Consider the following 8,158-nt stretch of genomic DNA (forward strand, 5'->3'; position numbering starts at 1 on the left):
AAAAAAAGTTTGCCAATCCCACATCTAAGCCATTAGACCATCTGCATAGTAACAACGTCTGCCATAACCCTCTTATCTGATTAAAGTTTTACTTCTGAAAAACAGGAGTGTCAGAAAGTAATCTCAAGAACCAAGAATAAAATTAATGGATAATTAATCAGATCCTTATAAAAGACACTGCTAGAAATCATTGATAAATCTACCATGTCAATGTCAGAATTGACTTCTTATGAGAAACAATTTACTCCAAAGAATTTGTGTCTTCCTACTACTTCACAAAGTAGTAGGGGTCCCTATTACTGTCCATTTCCCCCCCCTTTTTTTTTCATTTCTTACAAGTGGTTTGAAGTATAGCAAATTTATCTGTTTTCATGAGTAGTACAGGTCCCTATTACCGTCCATTTTTCCCCTTTTCTTTTTTTTTTCATTTCTTATAAGTGGTTTGAAGTATAGCAAATTTATCTTTTTTTTATGAGTAATAGTATCATTGGTGAAAATGACTGCGAAAGAACAATCTCACATGAGACAAATCCCTCCCCAATAAAGTGGTGACTTTGAAAAGGAAATTGCCCTGCTCGAGTGATGGATTCTGTTTCAGCCGTCATGACCCATGTTATGAGGGAGTCCTGGGACCTGGGGCCTGGCCCTTATAGGCGAAGCAGCTGCAAAGCCCCACTGGGAGCGCCCTCAGGATGAATGGCCAAAGGCTGACCCGCTGCTCCACCACCCCTAAGGGCTGCAGGGCTGAGCACTGAGTCTCCAGAGACCTTTTCCACCTAGCCTGGAATGCTCCCCTCGCCACCACCCCCACACACACTTAACTTTCCCCAAGAAAGGCTGAGTTTGAGTTCCAAATATGGTAACAGTCCTGGCCCACAGCCTCGTGATACCCTATATTACTTTTTATCATTTTGCTTGTGTGTTCTCTTCCCCAGGACTGTAAGATCCTCCAGCACAGAGAGCATCCATCCCTGAAACATCTTTCAGTTAGAGATCTATACCAAATTCCAGTGAAGATGATAATGAAATGGGAAATTAGGAGGGTTTCTTCTCAAAGAGGAGATGAGATGCTTGAACAATACTTGTTTCTCTCTTTCTGATTCTCAGGCAGGGTTTTTCCAGATGAAAGGCTGAGATCTGGGGCCAATGTAAGGATTCTTAGCAGTGTGTTGTTACTTTATCAGGAGATAATCGACCTACTCAGAGCAAAAGTGTAGCTGCGGATTTTTCTCTTCTGGACTTTGCTGAAGAACAGCTTCCTATTGAACTTAGTTTTGTTTCCTCGAAAAAAGGAGAAGATTGTGGGGGGGGGGGCACCTGAGTAGTTCAGTCTATTAAGCATCCAACTCTTGATTTTGGCTTTAGTCATGATCTCAAGGTCCTGGGATTGAGCCCCACATTGGGCTCCCTGCTCAGCAGAGAGCCTGCTTCTCCCTCTCCCTCTGCCCCTCCCCCTGCTCATGCTCTCTCTCTCTCTCTCTCACTCAAATAAATAAATAAACAAACAAACATTTTTAGAAAAAGAAAAAGGAGAAGATGGAGCTGTGGAGGGGTCCCTACTTTCAGCAGCTGGCGGCTTTGAGATTGTGACATCAGGCCATCCTCTTGTCTCTAAGACATCAAACGCTTGCTTTATGGCAGTCACTTTAGAAGGAACTTTGTTTTTCATTGTCTGTCAAGGCCTGAGTCTGAGAAGATTTTTGTCAATACGAATGATGGTACATTTAAATGGTGGGCTTTGTACTAGGAGATGGACAACTTTAGGCCTTTTCCCCTTTCTGCAGCCATCTGAATGTTGTAATCATGCAAATAAATGTTCTTTCAAACATTTGGAATGCTGTAGGAACGCTGACTAGAAGTATTTGCTTTAACTAAATTCAATTTTACATTTTCCTTTATATTACAATTTTGAGATAATCAGTAGTATTCCAAAAGAAATTTAATATTTTGGAAGCGTCTCAGTCCTAGAAGGTTCTAGGACTATCAAAATAGGTATATCTCTTAGTTTTGCTTTCAGAAAGAATCATAAAATGATTATAATCATGGAAAAAAAATAAAGTTAATTGATACCTCAACCCCAAGTATACTTAGAACAACTTGGGGAACATTTAAAAAAAATACCAGCTCCTGGGCTCCACTGTCCAAGAGAGTCTCATTGAATTGCCCAAGAACAGGCCCAAGGCATGAGTGTGTTTTCGTCATCTTCCCAGGGTTTGACTGGTCGTGTGAAGATCTGACGTGAGCACCTCATACATCCTCTATCAGAGCATTTATCACTCTAGACTGTGACCACTTGCGTGCATGTCTCCCTCCCTTACAGAGGGTAAGTGCTGGAGACCCGCAGCTGTATCTTATTCATCTTTGAGTCTTGTAGTAGACAGAGGTTTGTTAAACTCCAAGAGCCCACCATTAATACAGTTCCTTCTGGGGGCACAAATCCTGTGGAAAGAAAGCAAGGACGAACCGTAGGAAGCTTCTTAAGCAATGGTGGCCAGGCTTGGTACCATGTGACCCCAACAGCATGGCCATAGGTGACTAGTCCAGGAGGAAGCATCTGACCAAGGTCTGCTATCTCCAGGGTGGCCAGCAACCAAATGGAGGCCTGAGACAAAGGCGGAGTCCAACTCTAGCATCTGGTTAGTGCCCAGGGCGGCCAATCAGATTCTTTCACTAAAGGAGTTAAAATGTGAGATCAACAGAGAGCTGAGCAGTTGGTAGCAGGATCAGAAGCCAAGAGACAATTAAAGAAAAACTGAGAGAGAGAGAGAGAGAGAGAGAGAGGAGCTGAATCACCTTGGCGGCTAAGCCTACTAGGAGAGATCGCGGATGCCTGCCGCTCAGGGGGCAGCGAGATAACCCGGCCCAGAGCCGTATCCTGAATGACCTTCCAGTTCCTGAACTTCAATCCAGTTTACGTGAGGCCTGGCTAGGTGGCCTTTCCGGAAGGCTTTTCGGAGACACGTGGCTGAGCGGTGGAGATTCCGGTCAGCCTTCCTTCCACAGTAAACTCCCATTACTTAGGGTAAACTCAGTGGTATCTGTTCTTTGCAACCCCAAAAAGCCCAGTCAGTACAATTCCAGGGTCTAGCACATCACGGGTGCTAAATCATTGCAGGTGCTTGGATGGCATGACCATCCCCAGTGAAAAAACTTCTGAAAATGAAGAAATCATTCATGGTAGGAACGCTGCCTAGGGTTTCCTTCAAATTCCCAAAACAATGCCAAACCACGATAAATATGTTAAGCTTATTCTGCCCTCCCACTTCCAAATCCGCCTACATTTCTTCCATAAATCTATCAAAGAAGGAAATGTCACATTCTGCAGAGCTACAGTGAGCACCCTAACTTAAGCTAAGGTATGTTTGGATGACTTGATTTTCATTCCGCTTCATCTTAAATCACGTTAACATTAGTAAGAATGATTTTCCTCCCACACTAGCTTCGCTGACAAACCTCCAAAGTAGCTGATCTTTGACTTTCCAGAAGTTTAATAATACATGATCTTCTCCCCACATTGCCACACACATTTCCCCTGTCTATTGTCTGTATCAGCTACTTGAAGAACACATACTCCCCAACAACCGGATGAGTCATACAATTAGAGGTACAAGGATGTAAACTGAGCCTGTTTACGCTTTCCCTGGCCCCAGCTCATAAAATAAAAGAGGTCCCACTGAATTCAGGTCCCAATGGCTTCCGGAAAGCAGGCTTCAGCTGAGCAAAGACGTACCTTATTTAGTACATTATTTTGAAGGCAGAGCTAATTTCATGTGCTGTGTGAATGAAATGTATTTATGGGGAGAGTCATGCGCAGGGTGTGTGTAAGGACTTGCCCTCCTCACGTCCTCTACAAAAGAAGGCTCTGGCTGCTTCTGGTGGTAAGCTAACCAACAAAAGGAATGCCTCAAAGGTCTCACAGAGATCAGGAATGGGAGCTGGGTCCCTGCTCACTGGAAACTCAGCACCCAAGGGAATGCTTACTTAGGTTTCCCCATCTGCATTTTCCAAAATCGGGATAAAAGCAGGTTTAGCCCAACCTCCCTTGACCTGTTCCTGATAAAATGATCTTACCCCTCTGGCATTGGGATTTTGAATGTATGTGCCTACCCCACGTCTGATATTATATTACAACAGCATGAAAATGGAGCCTAGGACTGAGGAGCCGGCCAGCCTCAGAAGCCTTCTTCATTGCCTGCCATGTAATACATGATATGCAAAGCCTCTGACTTCAGCCAGCAGGTATTTGGAGACCGTGTTGGCCCTAGCATGGGGACTAAACTAATGTGTGTTTAGGTCAGAAAGCGAATCAGAAAAGCCACTGGAGGGCACGTCACTGAGTGAGAGTCCTATAAATTCGTCCCCACTCTCAGCGTCCCCTGGCAAACACTCTGCCTCCCTCACTGGGCCGCTCCGCATCTCTCCTTCGTAGTGTAGGACGGCTCCGGCAAGCAGCTCCTCTCCTCCCCCACTGCCTTCTGCCCTGCAGAAACGCGAGAGGGCTAGACACCCGGGAAGGAAGGAAAGCCTTCGACAGGCGCGAGGAAAGCCCAGTGTAGCCCTCCACCCGACGGAGCGCCGTCCTTCACAGCGCGGGACGCGGGGGCAAAGCCCGGCGCGGGCACCGCGGTCAAGTTCAGATTGCCCCCTTCGGTTGGTCTGCGCGGAGCTCCACACATTCCTCCGGATCTACCCCGCAAGGAGGCGACGCGAGCCCGGCAGCGTCTCCACGCGCTGAGCGCTCTCCCTGCGCCCCGGGGAGGAGCGCCTCGCGTCACCCACTCGCACCCCGAGCCCCCTCCTCGGGAGCGCGGGCGCCTCCTCGCTGCTCTCCTTTCCCTCCTTCACAACCGCCTCCCGACCCCTCCCCTCTCGGGGCCCCGCGAGTCCCCTCCCCCACCCCGGCCCCCCGGCCCGGGCTCTCAAGGACCAGCCTGCGCTCCTGGCGCCCTCATGTCTTCACGGGACTCCCCGCGCCGGTTGACGTGGTGTCTCGATCGGATTTCCAGGCCAGACCTCAGCTCCGGCGGCAGCATCAGCCCGGCCCATCTCGTGCTCCCAGGCGCTGCGCCCCGAGAAGGCGCAGAGCGCGGCCGCCGCAGCTGAGCAGCCCGCCGCGCCCCGGGCCCGCGCAGCCCCGGCCAAGAGCGCGGCGCGCGCAGCCGTGTCACCCCCCCACCCACCCAAGGCAGCGGCGGCTGCTCGGACCTCGGTTTCTGGGGGTGCAGGGCATCGGCGGGGGAGCTGTCTGCATCCTTCGCCCTTCTCGAGGCGGCGGCGGCGGGAGTCTTGGCCACCGCCTCCTGCGCACCCTCGCTGCCCCAGGATTGCGAATTCGTGCCCCTGACCTGTTGGGCGGGGCTCTGCGCTCCTGCCCTCGGCCCGGATGGGGCTCCTGGCTGGGACTCGGGGCTCCTGGAGTTAATGTCCAACTGGGGGTCTGCGGAGACCGGATCCGAGGTAAGTGGGAGAGCGGGCCTGGGTGGAAGGGGCGGATGGCGCCTGAGTCGCCGGCGGCCGCGGCGGCCTGCAGGGCGCGCGAGACAGAGGGGGCGCGGCTGGACCCCAGAGCAGGCGGTGAGATTGGAAAGAGGAAAGACTGGATGGAACCGAGGCACCGGGAGGGTAGAGGAGAGAGAGAAGTTAGACGCGAGAGGGGCTGGCCTTGCAGAGACGCCGGTTGCCTTTCCACGTGGGCAAAGATCCCTGGTGTCCCGATGCCTGTGGACCCCGGAATTTCTGAGAGGGTCAGTTTCCCTCCCCGGCTCGGCGGGGCGCTCTTCTGTCAAGTCCCGGGACGGGGAGGGTTTGGGTCATCTTCGAACCCACCGCGACGAGAAAGTGCCCTCTCTGGAAGTGCAGCTGCAGAGATACCATTGCCGCGCGTGTGACTTACTATTGAGCTTGTTTTGGTCTGTTCCTAGGGAAGGCGCACACCCTGGGAGGGACTGCTGCAAAGGTGCTGAGAACCTAAAAATAGTGGGCTCACCTCCTCCGGGCGCCGTCTTGCAAAGCTACATTCCTCGCCCTTTTCGGAACCCTGTTGCTTGCACTTTCTTAATGCCCGCAACCCCAACTAACCATGCCCGTCGAGGTTAGGGGAGGGACTGCCTGGACAGTCCGGGACTTGGTTCTCCGCCTCGAGCAGGTTCTTGAAACTCCTCGATATCTCCGCTAGGCCATCGAAGTGATTATTTTAATGACCTTTCTCCTGTAACTGTGCCACCTCCCCAGTAACACCCTTCACCACTACCCTGCACCACCTCTGGGCTGACTGCGCCGTGGTTTGGTTTACCAGCCCCACCCGGTGAAAACGAACCCTCATTGGGGAGGGGAATGGACTTTCACCGGAACCCCCAGCCTCCTGGCGCCTCCCTAGTTTTGGCTGTGGCAAACCCGCCCGCAGAGCCGACGTGTGCGCCCCGAGGGGAGGGGGGCTGCCCAACCCCGTGCTCCCAACATTTTTGCTCATTGGCGGGGACAAGCACAGCTCTTCCGGCCCCTGCCGCCGGTGTGCTAGAGCGTACTCGACTCTTCCACAGTATTTTGCATATACATTTAAGTATTCCGAGGAAGAAATGCAGCTTCCAACTTCATACACGCACTTCCTCGGGCAAAGCCCTCGAAGTGGAAGCCGCTGGGCTTCCGCCTGGCCGGGACCAACTCTCACCCTGTGTAGCCACACATTCGCTTTGGCGGGGTGGGGGGACAGTGTCGCCTTTTCAACAAGTGTCAGGTGTCCAGGGAGCCCCCAAGGTCCCCAGCCCACTCTCGCAAGGGGTTCGGGTGCCCCCGGACCTGGGACCTGGTCTCGGGCCCCTTACCAGAGAGACCTCTCCCCAGAACTGCATGCAGAAAACGTCCATTCTTTTTCTTTCCCCTGGTCTTGGGCCCAGCAATTAGGGGGAAATAAGTCCTCCGTCAGGCGAGGACACGAGGCGCACTTAAGAAAAGCAATACATCTTTCAGCAACTTCTGTCCCTATCCCAAAAGAAAACCCCCGAGTTACAGCACGCCCCCCACCACCCCGCCTCCCTTTTCTCTACCTGAGACCTGGATCTTGAAGGCAAAGCCCAAACAAACCTCCCAGCCTGCCAGACATAGGAAGGTGCGGGGGCACTGGCGGCGGGGGCGCTCACCCCGCGGGAAGCTGTCATGGTGACGCGGAGAATTGGGGGAGGGGGAGAAGTCTAAAAGCAGGTTACCGAGAAACCAGATCAGGTGAGGTGGGAAGGGCGAAACTGGGGAGAGAGGATGGAGGGTAGGAACCTGAAAAGCAGGCATGCTGGTGAGCACATCCGAAAGTTTGGGGGTAATTTGGATTTGGGGAGGACTGTGGGGGGACCGGGGGTGCATGTTCACGGATTTGATACTTTAAATGACGACGCAGCTTCTCATTCGCGTGGGCGCTATGGGACTCGGACGGTTTCTGGTGCCCCCTGGTGCTGGGAACCCAGAAGCGCCCCACCGCGAGCGGCGGCTTCTGCGGGCGCTGGGGCCCTCCGGGGCGCCCTTTCCGCCGCGGGCCTGGGGACCACCGGGTGCGGGCGCCCGCGACGCGCCCCCTTTGTCCTGCGGGGCGCGCTGGTCCCGGGCGCAGAGGGGGAGCAGGCTGTGGGGTACAAGAGTGAGTGCGGGGGCACCTGCGGAGCCGACTTCGGGATGAGAGCGCGGTTACCGCACGAGGCAGCGCGTTAAGCAGTTGGCGCGCGTAGCAAAGGCGGCGGGTTGCGGCACAAACACTTCCCGCTGCGGTGCTTTGGAGAAAGAGATAAAGAGACAAACCGGGAAGCGGCGGGGTGTGGGGGACCCACATGGGCCCGGAGAAAAGCTTCCTAGTAGACCACTGTGTATGCTCAGCCCCCCGATCCCCTCCTCCTCCGCCGCCTAGTAAACACCGGGAACTAAAGAGCCGCCGCGAGCGGGGCCTGCCCCGGCGGTGCGCGCAGGGAAGAATGCGCCCTCCCTGCCGCGGGGGAGGCGGGAGAGCGCTTTCCGGGCCTGCGCTGCACCCGGCCGCGGGCGGGAACGGGAGCCGGGAGCCTCCTCTGGCGAAGCGGCGACTTTTCCGCTGTTTCCTCTTTTGCCAGCTTCTCCACACTTCTAATTGAGGATCTCCACATCCAATTTAAAAAGCTCTCCGTCGGCCAAGCAGGAAAAA

This window comes from Ursus maritimus, unplaced genomic scaffold (assembly GCF_017311325.1).
Source record: "Ursus maritimus isolate PB19 unplaced genomic scaffold, ASM1731132v1 scaffold_15, whole genome shotgun sequence".
Classification (NCBI taxonomy): Eukaryota; Metazoa; Chordata; class Mammalia; order Carnivora; family Ursidae; genus Ursus; species Ursus maritimus.